Here is a 15,867-nt window from a genome sequence, read left to right as displayed (position 1 = left end):
CTGAAATGCAACAACAATGCAGCATATTTTATGCAGAATTATGCAGAATCAAGCACACAAATCTTGCTTGTGTTTATGCATAAAAATAACTGATTATTCAAAAAGAATAAAATGATAACCTGTGGTCAGAGTAAAGACTCGTGGCAAATTAAACTGAATGAACACTGACTGTGTTAGAATACCCATACTACCATATATGCCAGAAAAAGGTTTAGTATGTCCCAATACATAGTATGTTAAAAGCAGTATGCCTAAAATACCAGATGTCCTACTACATCCGGTCGCATGTAGTATGCAAGCCAGCAGGATTTTCTGGCATTCTGACCCACAATCCTCTGCGTTGCAGATATATGAGTAAAAGGGTCAAAATTCAAGGTGCAATGTTATGCCGAAGTTGTACTGGTGCCTTCAAATGGGGTTATGTTTACCATGTTCACGAGTTGAGTCCATATGAACGCCCCCCTTTTGTTGTATTCACGACCTCATAAGTGGAAAGTTTCTGAAAGCTCTGAGTTGTGACGTGTTTGTTGTCGTTGTCAGAAATGGCGGAGACCATGGAAGTTCATTTTTCGGTGCAAAATAAGTGAATATATTGTAATTTTAGTCATACATTGTTTTTCTTCCTAATATTATAATATGTCTGAGGAAAAAGTGGATATTCCCAATGGCCTCATCTTTTTCCTCTGTCATAATGCATTTGCATTTCCTGCATTATGTTACCCGCTTGCTAGCTTGCTAAATTGTTAGCCTCTGTGGCTTCTAGACGCTGACAGTAACTTTAATATTGCCGTTGCTTAGCAGCGGTGTTCTCACAACTTAACCGCTTGAATGCCAAGCATAATGTGTACACGACTTCCCATGTTGTAACCACAAACTCACGAGTTTCATTTGATGGCAGCATTTGTCCCAATTGTATGCATACTGCATGCAACAGTACGTACTTTGTAAGGGCAGCTGTAGTATGTACTAAAAGTAAATGAAAAAGTATGCGATTTGGAACGTATAGCCGGATTGAAATATATTCTCATTTAATAAAGACAGACAAGTTAGTTATTGCAGGTTGGAGCTGCGGGTCAATGGTTTCTCTTATGGATGATTATTACCCCCAGTGTCTGCTGCTGTTTCACCACATCTGTCCTGCTTGAATCAATGAAAGCCATTTCTCCAACACTCTCTGTACACCTTCCATTAAGCAACCTATAAAGTACAATCAAAGCTTTAATAGTTAAAGAGGACCGATTGTGCTTTTTTCGTCTTTCCCTTTCCTTTAGTGCGTTATATATTTTTGTTGTGCATGTAAAAGGTCTGCAAAGTTACAAAGCCCAAAGTCCAGGCCAAAGGGAGTTACTTTCCCCCACAGAAACACTGCTCCTGAACTGCCTGAAACGCCTCGCTTAAAGTCCCTCCTTTTCTTCTGTAACATGGTGATGTCACCAAGTAACACATTTGCATAATGCCTGCCTAGCCACTAGTTTGACACGTCTTAAAACAAAGCTAGTTGGAGCGGAGTCTGAAGAGTTTTGTTCAGTCGACCAATCACAACAGAGTGGGCCAGCTGACCAATCAGAGCACACTGGGCTAAACATTAAAGCATGTAAACATGTTCTAGTAGACACCCAAAATACAAGTATGAACCTGAAAATAAGCACAATAGGTCCTCTTTAATTTAATTAGTTTTTTTCCCTGTGTGGATATTAAGGTTATAGTTGTATATTCTAGCATCCATTTTGTAATGACTGAATAAAGCTTTGTGTTTTCAGTGTCTCTTAAAAAACTAAAGCTGTTTTGTCATAAAGCCTCCGAGGATGACATTAATCCTAAAGAAGTAACACCAATGTTAACCTTTTTAGAAGCAAGCGTGAGGCAAAACATTGCCAAAGGTTTGGTTTTATTTTGTTTGTTTCTTTGAGAGGTTCATATGATGAGACATTTGAAAAATGTGGAGGCCAAAACACATCATTAAACATTAGCCTCTTCTAAATAATACAGCTGCCTCCCAGCAACTTCTTGCTCACCTCCGCTCATCCACAGTGAGGAAGAGTCAGCTGCTGATTAACATGAGCACAGCAGGAAACACATGAGGATGCAAAGTCCAGTATACTGATGCATTACACGAAGTCATACATTATATCTCACAGAATTAATCTGCGTGAGTGCGTGCGTGCGTGGCAGGACAGCAGCTGCCCGGTGAGCCCCTCACTGATGTTTGCGTGCACTGAGTTACCTCCAGCTTACACTCATCATGGTTGAATCTCTCTGTGCCCCGTTCTGATATCTGATCAACCAACAGCACGCAAACCACAGAGACGACCCACCTGGCAAATTAACTACACCTGACATGGTACGGAGGAGAGAGCAAACGCGGAGTCACAAAATAAGAGTATACAGAGAAGAGAGGGAAACATGCTGACTCTTATTATTAATTTAATCATTCTAAAAATATTGCCTCTGTTAGGTTTGTTGCTCCTGTTATGGTGAGACAAATTACACCTTTATCAGTCCAATACATCCCAGCATTGCCCACCTTCAACCTGAGCAACGGTCTAATCAGCTATCTGAAAACAGGAGCCAGGAAAGACCTTCTTGTTTGATGAAGTAACAGGGACGACCAGGAAAGTGAGAATTCACCCGTGACCATGATGTTGTTTTCCTTCAAACACATTGTTCTGTCAATTAAAGGGTAACTTTGGTATTTTTCAATCTGGACCCTATTTTTCCATGTTTTTGTGTCTAAGTGACTAATGGGGACAACACTTTTTGAAATTGGTCCAGTATTGAGGGAGAACGCTTCAGCCGCCAGCTGCTAAATGAGCTGTAATGTAATCCTTTGGGGCAACCTGACACTCCCTTCCAAGAAAGAAGTTTATTCAAGTGTGCCCTTAGAATACTTCTTTTAAACTAAGTAAGTAAGAGAGTATGCTTTCAGTTTACCTTTTATGTACTTTTCAGAGATATGCTTAACAAAATTATACTTGAGTATACTTGACTTATACTGTCAAGTAAACAGAAAAGTCTAAGTGTACTTGGCAAGTATACGGAAAAATCCAAGTATACTTGGCTTATACTGAAAAGTTTACAGAAAAGTATATTTAGCTAAGTACTATAAGTTCACTCAAATAAAACTTACAAGTATACTTTCAGTAAAAACTATTAAACTAGTAGTTTACTGAGAATATAATTTAAAGTGTATTTTCATAAACTAAAAAGTGGGCTACAAGCTAGTAAACTAACAATATACCTATAAGTTCACTTGTAGTATAGTTTATACTATTGTGGCAGTACAAAATACAACTTGGATGTAAAGTAGTTGTGTACTCAAAGTTTACTACTCTTACATTTAAAGGTCACCTATTATGTAAAATGCACTTTTCCATGTCTTTTAAACATCAATATGTGTCCCCAGTGTGTCTACAGGTCACCACAGTATCATAAAAGACCATCCTCTCTCTTTTTCTCCTGCTCCGTCTGTCCGAAAATGGGTCTAAAAAATGCTGAGCAGCTTTTCCTTACACTGGTGACGTCAAGGACGAATTGCAAGCCATATAAGGGTTTCCTGGTGGAACGGTTAGAACCACCAGGAGAACCTGCAGATAGGTGACCCCGTCCACAGCCTGACACTCTCAGTCCGCCTCGTAACTATGAGCAAAGTCTGCTCCTACTTCTGTTAGTCTGCAAGAACCAGCAGAAAAGTCTTCATGTACTCCCATCATCTAAATACAACATGTTCTTTCACAAAGGTGTTTAAACAGGTGATATGAAACATTAATTTGATGTCATGCATGTAGAAGAGTACAGGTAGTAAATAGTGACTTGTAAGCAAAACAACACATTTCTGTTTCACAGTCAAACTTTATTTGAGTAGACAGATGACAATATTAATTATTCACAGAATTTTAATCCCACCTGCAGTTATGTTGACATGGTACATAAAGTCTTTCTGCTCCGGTTAGCTATGGCCAGCTACGGCAAGTTAAACTCTGGTGAGTGTAACGTTAACCGGTCTGTAGTCATGGTAACACAGAGTCAGTTCCTACAGTAACTAATACACCATTACTCTGATTACTTTACTACGTTTATCAGGTGTCTTTTACCAGAAATAATGAACTGACTACTGTTTCACATCTTCTATTTTCCATCCTGATGTTCGCTGTGTTTACACACCGTCTCATAGCGTTAGTCTGTATCTCCCATCTGCTCACTGCTAATGTTTTCTCCTCCTCTGGGATGATTCTGTCGGTCATTTCTCACAGATGGATCTGTAAAGACAAACGTAAAACAGAGTGTATGTTTACGGTTTACAGAGTTTATGTATAACGTAAATACTGAGCTAACTAACAAAGCTATAAATAGCATTATTTACCGGAGAAAAACCATCAGGAAAACCTGGAGTCTTGACCGCAGATGTTGTTCATTTGTCGCCGATTTCTGATCAGATTCCTCCGGTAACGTGCGCTGGGTGAAATTTCTGGTTTATAAACTTTTAAGTAGTTTATAAACTCTTCCTAGCTGCTTCTCTCTCAGCTCAGCTAGTTGCAGCCAAGGCTGCTGCAGGGAGAGCTCCGGGGAGAAAGTGACGCTGCGTTGAGGGCGTTTGATTGACAGGACAGCAAGAAACGCTGACCAATCAGAGCAGAGTGGGAGGAGACAGGCTCTAAATCAGGGTCTCTCAGACAGACGCTGAATAGGCTCTGAGGCAGGCTGACTAAGGCTACACTATGAGAAGAATAAAGTTGTTTTTTTTTTACTTTACAGCATGTAAACATGTTCTAGTACAACATTAAAATACATCTATGAATCTGGAAATGAGCATAATATGAGACCTTTAAAGTATACTTAAAAGTATACTGGGAAAATAGGGTCCAAGTTGAAAAATACTGAAGTTACCCTTTGATGGAATAATACTGACCCAAACCCGGGGAGTGAGAAGCAAAGAGAACTTCATGAGGTGGGGACCATCTGTGTTGGTTTAGTCCTGCACTGCCACACACTACAGATAACTGTATGCATCTAGCGTGCAGGGTAACTGCATGCTGATTACTGCATTTACAATATGCCTACAACTAGTATTCACTACATACATCACCAGGACACATAACAGCACATACAATTCAGCAGACAATCATTCTTCTGAATGGCCAGGTGGCTGTCCAATCAGGCCGCAGTGAAGAACACTGCAGTAACCCATCCATCATTGATAGCTCCGCAGCCACTCAGGACAGCCATTAACCTGAACTTCTCCACTATCAAACCTCCAACAAGCCCTGTCCCTCACCATGCAGCCAGTCAGATATCAGCTGAATTGATAAATTACACCGAACTCCTCCTCACTGACGCGATGCCACTGGGACAACAAACATCTAAAACTGCATAATTACGTGCTCAGTGGAACAATAAATACAATAATGTGCATGTTGTTGGTAGGAATGAATATCACAGTGTGTGGTTATTTGTGTGGAAGTGTGCATGTAGATTAGATTAGGCTTTCTGGCTTTGACTGCCAGAGACATTTGCTCCGGCGTTAATACGGTTGAGCAGAAGTCAGAGTGGGAGTGTACGATTTCTGTGAATTAGAGTGACAGGGTGCCTCATCGCAGTAATCAGCCATTTTTATCAGCCGCACAATGTGGACTGAGTAACTAGTGATAATCAGCGATAGAAACCGTTGGAGTTACCAAAGGCTGATAAAGCAGAGTCCAATTTTCAGTCTATTTGGCAGATTGTATTGTGATTATTTCCCTGCCGAACACTGCAACAGATAAACACCTTACAATGACATGCACTGCATCATCATTTACTGCATACAAGCAGCAAATATGTGGAAAATCACATACAGTAATAGCAGCAAACACGACCGTCACACTGCTGAGATAGGAGCTGAACTCACACAGCGTGACACCATGTGGAACAGATGAGGCGGGCATTAAGCTCGGCAGATAGTTTCACATGATAAAATTGTATTGTTGAGTTTGCTGAGCGGTAAGGAGGTGAATGGCATCTGTCTGTGTCCCGGCAGGACGATGTGTTCTCCCTCCCCCCTCCGCGGGGAACAATTAAGACACTGGACCTCCAGAGAGCACATTTCTCTACTGCAAAACAACCACACCACTGGTAATAATGTCACCTGAGACAAGAAGTGATTATTTGTCCTCATGATGTAACAGTGAGTGCGGTAAGGCTGTGAGGCAAGAACTTCATGGATCCACAAAAAGAATAAAAAAAATGAAGGGTATGCATATAGTCTCAGTCAGGTAATTATTATTTAAAGTCAGTCAGAAAAGGCACAGAGCACAGAGTTGTTTGAGTCAGGTTGAGACACACACACACACACACACACACACACACGCCAACCATTGTTTTTAGTTTTCACCCATAACTTTGACTTATAGCAATAGTTCAACGCTCTGGGAAATACACTTATTCACTTTCTTGCAGAGAGTTAATAGAAAAGATTGAAACCACTCTCGTATCTGTCAAATATGAAGCTACAGCCATTCGGTTAGCTTAGCTTAGCATAAAGCCTGGAAGCAGACGGAAACAGCTCCGTCCGAGGGTAATAACATCCACCTAACTGCACCTCTAAAGCTCATTAATTAACACAATATATCACGTAACACATTCTAACTCTCAACTCATCAAGTACCAGCACACGGTCAGTGCCCCTCATCGGAGTCCGACGCACGGGGTACCCCTCTTACGTTACTTTTGGACGTATCAGGGACTGCGTGTAAATATCCGCTAATTACATGCATAGTGTCCTTTCAAAATAATCTTCCATTTTCACAGGAAGTTAGGTTTAGGCAACACAACCTCTTAGGTAGGTTAGGAAACGGTCATGGTTGACGTTAACTTCACTGGGTAACGACTCGCGTGACTCACAGGATTGACGCTATTAACGAGTCACGTGATTAACGACTGACATGACAAAATAAGTCAAAGTTACTTTTAGTTTCACACGGGATACGAACAGCGGTCTCCTGGTTGAAATCTTGTGTTTGTTTGACCCATCCACCACCACTTCCACCCGCCCTTAGCGGACTCTCACGCTATTAATACTACGTCACTTACTCTGACCGTCAGATATTGCCGCGGGTGGGTTTACATTGCCGTTAGTTGAAAGCCTAACGGCAATGTAGCTAAAGGCTACCTCCGTGCGTTGGTATCTGATGCGGAGGGGCACTTGACGAGTTTGGAATGACTGGGTTGTGCCGGATTATTTCTTGATGTGGAGTCTCATGGCAATGACCCTCCAGGAAGTTATTATGCACAGCCAAGAAATAGTTCGCACCCCCTGAACTGAGCCAGGCTAGCTGGTTCCCCGTTTCCAGGTTTTGTGCATGAGACATGAGAGTGTTATCAAACTTCTCATCCAACTCTCAGCAAGAAAGCGAATAAACCTTCACAAAATTTCGAAATATTCCTTTAAATTAGGGCTGTCCCGATATCAGAATTTCACTACACGATTATTGTGGCCAAAAGAATTTACGATAACGATATTATCACGATATCTGTAAAAACAAAACCAGTCAAATTAATCTTTAACTTTGTTTTTGTGTGTTTTGTCTCATTTTTGGCAAATTAATTCCACTCAAAACAGTAGGGAAGTGGAGAGATTTTGCAAACATAACTCTACAAAAAGAAAAATTACACTAATGGATATTAAAAAAATGAAAAGTAAAAAAATCCACAAGGCCTAACATCTGCCATCAATACAATGTCATTATCAACTAAACAACATCACTTGCGGGGAGCAGGGGACAGAAATTTACACAATATTATCATAATGTGTTTTATCAACATGATATAAGTATTTAATCTTTTTCGTATCACGGTTAGCGCCAATACTGGTATATCGCGACACCCCTACGTCCAGGGAATGAAATTAGCACCGGCCACCTGCCAAATAGAGGGTACATTTTGGCTTTGGCAGGTAAAAATGTCAGATCACCTGCCACCATGGCAGACAGGTTTTCCTTATATTGAGATATTATATTTTTAAAAAGCAATTCTAAAGCCTAAATTAAATGTAGTCAAGGATTAGGGTTACATGTTTTACTCCAAAATTCTACGGCCTGGTACCACTGACTCAGTGTTCACAATTTTATAGAGTTCTACCTAGATTTCAGAGGTGGCAGACAAAAAAAATTGAGTGGCCAGTAGAAATGTTCAGTGGCCTGCCACAGTTGCAGGTGAGGAAAGAAGTTAATTTCAGACCCTGCTTACATCAAATGCTTTGTATACACCAATTACATCACAAGTATACAGGATTCAACATATTTACAGAGGTCGTACACATTCTTTGACACTCATGGGTAAAGAAAACACTGTTTGTGTCTCATAGCCAGACTACCTGATACAACCGAGATATATTTTATTTTATTTTAGATGTTCTAAAAGTCGTATGTTCCTTCTCACTACCTGTACTACTGTCCTCTAGTGCTGGGTCTAGCAGTGTAATTTATAACCATTACAAAATTGAAGTTTTGATCAGACTCAGAATGCATTACATAATGTGGATGGTGGTTTTCAGGGTGTCATAAACCAAGTGTTTGGCCCCACACAACAAACACAGAGTAAAGACTCATCATGCCCTCCCCTCACCCGTCCTGCAACCACCACTCTTCATCATCGGTGCTTTTTTGGGAGGAGAAAAATGAATCTGTGCAGACAAACATGGATCACACACACGGAGGGAAAGCTCAAGAGCTCAGCGCTGTGATGACTCATCGTGTGTTGACAGGCTGCCGTAAACAAACGCACTGGAGCGCAACAAGCGCTCCCACATGCACAGAGAAAAGTGCAGTGTACATATCTGAGCAAACATATCCTCACATGCATGTGTATTATGTGCGTGCACATACTGAATGCCAACAAGTTGTCCCTGAGGCCTGATTTGTGCCCTCTGCCCCTACCTCTGTCCAGGCCAATTCCTTTTATAGAGTCAATTCAATTCAGCGGTGAACAGAGGTCTATTGACGTGCCTTCAAGCAAAGAGAGAGAGAGAGGCACCAATATAGTAAACAACACTGGCAATGAGCTTATCCATCAGCCGATGATTGTGATTGATCACAACATACCGCAGAAGAGAAATAAAATGAAGTCAGAGCTCAGTCCCTGTGATTACACGTGTTGAAACTAATTAATCACGTTAAACTAAACAACCAGTGCGGGCCATATGGGACATAATCTGTTGGAGAACATGCGTGACCCAACAGACACTCAGCAGCTTCACACACTGTTTTTGGCAGCTGCTCATTTAAAGCTTTGGCTCTATCGTGTTTTTATTTCGGACAGAATATGTCGCAATGAGTTCAAAGTGCAAGCTGTTGGCTCTGAATGGAGGCCAGGAAATATGCCGACTTACACGCACTGTCAGCAGAAAGTTGATCTGAAAAGTGACGTCTCACAGCTTGAATGAAACGCTGCTTCTTTGTGCAGTCGTCCATACCTTCCTTTTATATGTTTAATCTTCCTAAGAATGTGTCTACAAAGGTGTGCACATGTTAGAGTAATAACATTTCTCAGTAACAAAGTAAACTCAGCATGAGACATGCGTCTGTGTCTACCTTGTCGCTTCATGTATTTGCATCATGTTGCTTTGATTAAACAGTATTTGCATACATTGTCATGCAGGAGGTTGTGTTTGACCCACAGCACGGAGTTAGTGTCCGCAGCCTTCATCATCAGGTCACTCAGGTCAGCTCTTAATAATATCAGGGGCCCACAACCTGGATTGAAAGTTTTTGCTTCGAGCTGCATCAGCAGATACACTTTTACATAAACTTGAGTTTGTTTTCAGACTGAGGTTGTGTCACTTTTTTATTGTGCAGTCCCATAGACTCTATATAAGAAGAGGATATAGTCACCGTGATCTCACCCAATTGGTTTGTGGACTGCCGTTTTGAAGACTTAAAGCAGCAGTGGGTAGCAATTGAGCAAATATGATTAAAAAAAGTTATTTTTACGGTCACTATATTCTGACAGTAGAGCATGAGACAGGTAATCTGAAAAAAAATCATGTGCCTCTGTGTCCTCCGGTGCTCCTAATGGCATCTACACGATTTCACAGACCACAGGGAAAAAAACAATCAGAGCCGAGCTGGAGCCTGCCGTCTGAGAGCCACGAGTCAATCACTCGCAAACTCCGTCCAAACGGTCAAACTAGGCAGCGCTGATCAAATATGAATCAATATTCTGTTACTGTAATGCCTATTTCTCACCTCAAATGTTATCAGAAACATCTTGTAGTGTACTGTTTAGCTATAAAATGAGAAAGTTTGTGACCCGGCAGCCATGTTGAGATCTGTTGAGGAAATACCAAGCACCGCCCACCAGCCGGAGCACAGCCAATAGGAACGCTCTCTCTGAAATGACCTGTGATTGGCCAAAGTCTCCCGTCCCAAGACAGATTTTTTAAAGCCTGAAAACAGTTTTCAGAACACTTGAATTACAATATGCTGAAAGGTTATCATTATTATTATTTTTTGCCCAATAATGCCAATAACATTCTGCCTACTGAAGCTTTAAGTTTGGCATTTTGGCTGTTGCCATGTTGTTTTTTTGCAACCAGAAGTGACACAAGACGGTGGAGCTAAGTACAAATGAATGCTGAATAAGACATTTTCAGGGGACCAAAACATTTTACAATCAACTTTCATGAACTGAAAGTTGTAAAAACACAGCGACCTGTCAATCACAAGGTAGCTACGCCTTAAAGCATCCCCTGCTTTATGATCTATTTGACTCTAAATGGGACCATAATTTACTACATCATGCTGTATTGAGGAAGACTTGAAACTAGAGATTGAGACCATAAACTCATGTTTACAATGTTTACTGAGGTAATAAATCAAGTGAGAAGTATCGTAATTTTCTCATAGACTTCTATACAATCAGACTTCTTTTTGCAACCAGAGTTCAACTAAAACCTCACGTTGCTCTGCAGGTAGAAATGATGCATCTCCTCCAGTCACTTTATGAGTCTATCAAACTAAAAGAATACTGTGTGCTCTGAATTCCAGCTTTCACCTTTTGACACCACTTTCAGGGCTCCTCAGTGCAAAACAAATCACTATGACCCTTCGTTCATACTGCAACTAATTAACTGATTATCAACTAATTAAATTACTTAACACCAAGAACTGATGTGTTGGCTGCAGGAGATGTACGATATGTCTTCAATGCCATCAGTGAAAGTGGATGTGCGTGTTTTAGTGATGCTGGCGCTTTGAGTCTGGAAAAGCGCTTTACAAATAAACTGTATTATTATTATTTTCATACTGTTACATTTCATAATGGAATTAATGTAAAGTGTGTGATTTTAAGTCAGATGAGCATAAATTAAAGGTGCTAAATGCGAGATTGGGAGCATTTCTATTTCCTCCACACGGCTCTCAATATGGCGAAGGCTGAGCCAGCAGCTTGCAGCTAATGGTGCTAACAACACTAACAGGGAAAACAACGGCAACAATGATGACAGAGTTAAAGGTACGTGTCAACAAGGCATGCGCAGCCGGCCCAGCTATGTCAACAAAGCAAGGAGAAGCTCTGATTATGACACACACAGAGGGAGAGTGACTTAATTTTCTGCTCAGATAGACATTACTCCTCTACATTTTTACATAGACAATAGTTGTTTGATGCTATTTTAATGCTCTGGATATCGTATAGACTCTAGAACACCTTTAAAAGTGAGCAAAATTATGAAAAGTCCATCATTTATTACATTTTATTTTCACTTGGACAGGAACTGTGACATGGTCTGCATTCATTCAAAAATATATTTTAAAAATGTATAAAAACATTAGTTAGTGACATTGTTGAAGTAATGGGGTAATAATACTGCACAGAAACATCAAATAAAATGAACAATAATCAACTATTAGTTCAGTAAACACTGTAAATCCCCTTTACATTTAGTGTTAATACATCTTATGATCTTAAGGCAGCTTCATATGAGCCATCAGACATAAAGCTCATGTATGACAGTGGTTGTGTTTCATGACCTGCGTTTGGTTGCTCTCTGCACAGCTGATCAGGAGCACCAGAGTTAAACTGATTAGCATTTTAAGAAGACAAACTCAAAGACCAGTGTGCTTTGGCGATAAATCTGAGACTATCCAACATGATTTACATACTCAATCCATAAAACCAGCCATTAGAACAGGAACTAAACTGCAATATTTTCAGGAATCGACAAGCATTGACACTCCAATTCTGGCCGGGTGTCAGAGGTTAATTGGTTGCTATTGTTTATGAGTGGAAAACACCTGCCGCGATGAAAGATTTGTGGCTCCAAATCCCTCTTTTCTCCTTCGATGAGTTTTTAATTTGTCCCTACAGACACCTAAGCTGTATCTACAACCTCATGTAGTACTAAAACCAAAACGCCTTGAAGGTTGGATTAATTAATTCCTCCCTCCCACAGATTTTCCGACAGCGTATTCTCTTTCAGTCAAATCTCGAGGATTAATATAGGAACATACATATTTATCTCTCCAAACATTATCTGCAGCAGTCACAGTTTATAAGCAGGATGTGGTACGATTTCAAGTCAACCCATAGTAGTTTGGTTGGATTACATCTTCACACTCTTATCTATGGTCCTCTTAGTCTTTTTCCATTTTCACATCTCCTCCAATACTGCAGAAAATAGCTGAGCTTCATCACAACCAGTAATTGTTCTGCAGAGCTCAGAAGGTTTTGCTTTGGGCAGTAAAAGCCTCTTCAGCCATGACAGTAGCTTCACCATTAAAATGTGTTTTTCATCGCTGTTCATATCCCCATTTATAATGACAATTTAAGTATTATTTAAAGTATTGTTTCTGTCTGTAGTGCCAGATGTGACCTGGCTCATATCTTTTGCTAATTCAGACATTGATTTGTCTTCTCTCTGTTTTCAGACGATCTATCTTTCGTTTATGAGAAGGACAAAGAGGGTTTGTTGTCAGACAACAGCTGCAGGAGGAACGAGAGCGACTCGTTTGCATCTCTGCAGAGTCGCTGTGACAGAGAGCAGATGTTCACTGTGATTGCTTAGTGGTGTGTTTATTTACTCTCTTCCTCGTCTAGTTGGAGCTGAAACATTACTGTCATCCTCAACAATCATCCTGCATAAAAATTCCACTATTACAAAATCAAAAAATGTTCTTGTCATTTTCTGTTGTGATATATTATTTTATAATGACTAAATAAGACATCATGTATAAGCTGGTTTATTGTGTTTGACTCTGGGTATGATTTGCTAGTAAATAACTAGAACTGATCTGTGACACAAAGTCTTTAATAATCAGAGTCTACAGCCACGCTAGCAGCTCTGTGAGGCATTTAGTTTAAAGCCCAGCAATGCTTTGAGCTAAATGCTAACATGCTCACAATGTCAATGCTAAGTTGTTAAGCAGCTACACTGACTATGTACTGTATAAGAAGTGGACGTAGTCACCGTGACGTCACCCATTGGTTTGTGAACTACGGTTTTGAAGCCTCGAGTTTGGCATTTTGGCCGTCGCCATCTTGGTTTTTGGCCGTCGTCATCTTGGTTTCTTGCAACCAGATGCGACACAAGACGGTGGAGCTAAGTACAACTGAATGCTGAATAAGACATTTTTAGGCAACCAAAATGTTTAGATGAAAGTTGTAATACGAAAATGTGAACAACTCCGAGACTGGACAACGTCATGGTAGTGACCTGTCAATCACAAGGTAGCCACGCCCTAAAGCATCCCCTGCTTTATGGTCTATTTGACTGTAAATGGGACCATAATTTACTAAATGAACATCATGCTGTATTGAAGAAGACTCGAAACTAATGATTGAGACCATAAACTCATGTTTACAATGTTTACTGAGGTAATAAATCAAGTGAGAAGTAGGCTCATTCTCTCATAGACTTCTATAAAATCAGACTTATTTTTGCAACCAGAGGATCGCCCCCTGCTGGCTGTTAGAAAGAATGCAAGTTTAAGGTACTTCCGCATTGGCTTCATTTCTCAGACCCGGAGGTTGTCCACTGAGCAGGTATAATGTTAACCATGTTCAACATCTTAGTTTGTTTAGAATGAACATTTGCTAATTAGCACTAAACACAAACGTCATAAGTCAAAGATGACAAATTATTATTTGAACCTGATGATAGTGCTAAATCAGTAGGTTCCATCCAATGGTAACCTCATGGTGACGCTAGAGCTCAGGGGACCACTATAGACTTTAGGATACATTCACTGGGGACCGTTGTGCAAAACCATCCAGTAGATGTTGAGATCTTTCAGTCCGAACCAAAGTGGTGGACCGGCTCTAGCATGGCTAAAAACAGGAAGAGGACTCACTCTGACTTTCTCTTCTTCTCTGTATTGTACTGCAGAGCTGATGCAGCATCTGGTGGAGCATCTGCTTTGGCAGTAACATCGTCATCAACTGACCAGATAACATGAAGTGAAATAAGTGAAGTTGAAACTGTTTGTCAAATAGACAGGTGAGACCTGACCAACCAGAGGCTATCTGTTTCCCCCTGTTCCCAGTCTTTATGCTAAGCTAAGCTAACCAGCTCTTGGCTATAGCTTCGTATTTATCATACTAACTTTGTTGGTATCGATCTTCTCTTCTTACTCCCAGCAAGAAAATTAATTAGTGTATTTCCCAAAATGTTCAACTATTCCTTTAATGGTTGACTAATGTCCCAGAATGAGGACTTGAACTAGGCTGCCTGGAACCTTTATTTTGTTTGAGACCTGAAACCAAAAACTTAAACCCGTTAGATTCCTGGAGCAATAAAGAAATTAATATTCAGTACACGGCAGGCCTTGTAAAGCTGTGCTAAACACCTTGCAAATCCAATTATTAGGCTTATAACTCTGACAGGATCAAGAAAACAATGAATAAAACAAGGAGTTTAACAGTCATTTTGTTATGCTGAAGATGTTTTGAGGAATGTTAATACTTTCTTTACTGTAACCCACTTTTTTCTTTCCACTCACAGATTGACGATTGCAGTAACAAAGCGAGACTAACAAGCAAGACAACGTCTGAGATCACAGAGAGACAACTGACTGACGGAACTGAATCCCTCTGATGAACACATCCTGCTCTGTGGGGAACACAACTCTCCTCCTCACAAGCTTCCTGTCCTGCCGCTTTATTTCTGTTACATAACGAGAGTTTCACTTCACCTGATCTGTCAACGTCTTTTCTCCGTAGACAGCAGAGCAAAGGGGCGAGGCTCCGTTCAGCAGCGGTGTGAAAAACAAAAACACTCACAGAATCAAAGAGTCAACATTTATATCAGCTATAAATGCTGCTATTGTTCAGCTTTCACTGCATTTTGTCACATTTATACTGATGTGTTGTTGCCATGTAACTCACTGCCTGCCGTAAGGCTCATTATTGTCAATATGCACCTTATTCATTACTGGCTTTCTTTACGTGAACAGCTTTAATACGGTCTCTAATATTTGGTTTCCTTGGATTCAGACTGACCTACTTGTACTGAGTTCAGTTCACAAGTTCACCATCTGATTATTCGTCCACACAGATTGGACTGTAGTCAGCACACAGAAGAATATTACACTGAGGACAGATTACATTCCTGGTACACAATACGACCCAATCACTTGACTCCATCGCACACACACTCACTCTCTGTCTCACATACACAGAAACATAAAACAGACATCTTAAAGAGACTCACTGTACACAATGTCTTTGCTTTCTCTTCCTGTTTTGCATGTAAAGAACGATGAAATCATCATCTTATATTAATGTGTCTGATTTAATTGGTTGTGTGGGCGGTTGGTGTCGGACAAGGGCGAGAGATTATTGGAATATGACTTTATGATTTTCTCTGATCCAGTTTCCAACTGTAATCCACAAAATCAC

Source organism: Sebastes umbrosus, chromosome 2 (genome assembly GCF_015220745.1).
Source record: "Sebastes umbrosus isolate fSebUmb1 chromosome 2, fSebUmb1.pri, whole genome shotgun sequence".
NCBI lineage: Eukaryota > Metazoa > Chordata > Actinopteri > Perciformes > Sebastidae > Sebastes > Sebastes umbrosus.
This window is presented reverse-complemented; position numbering follows the sequence as displayed.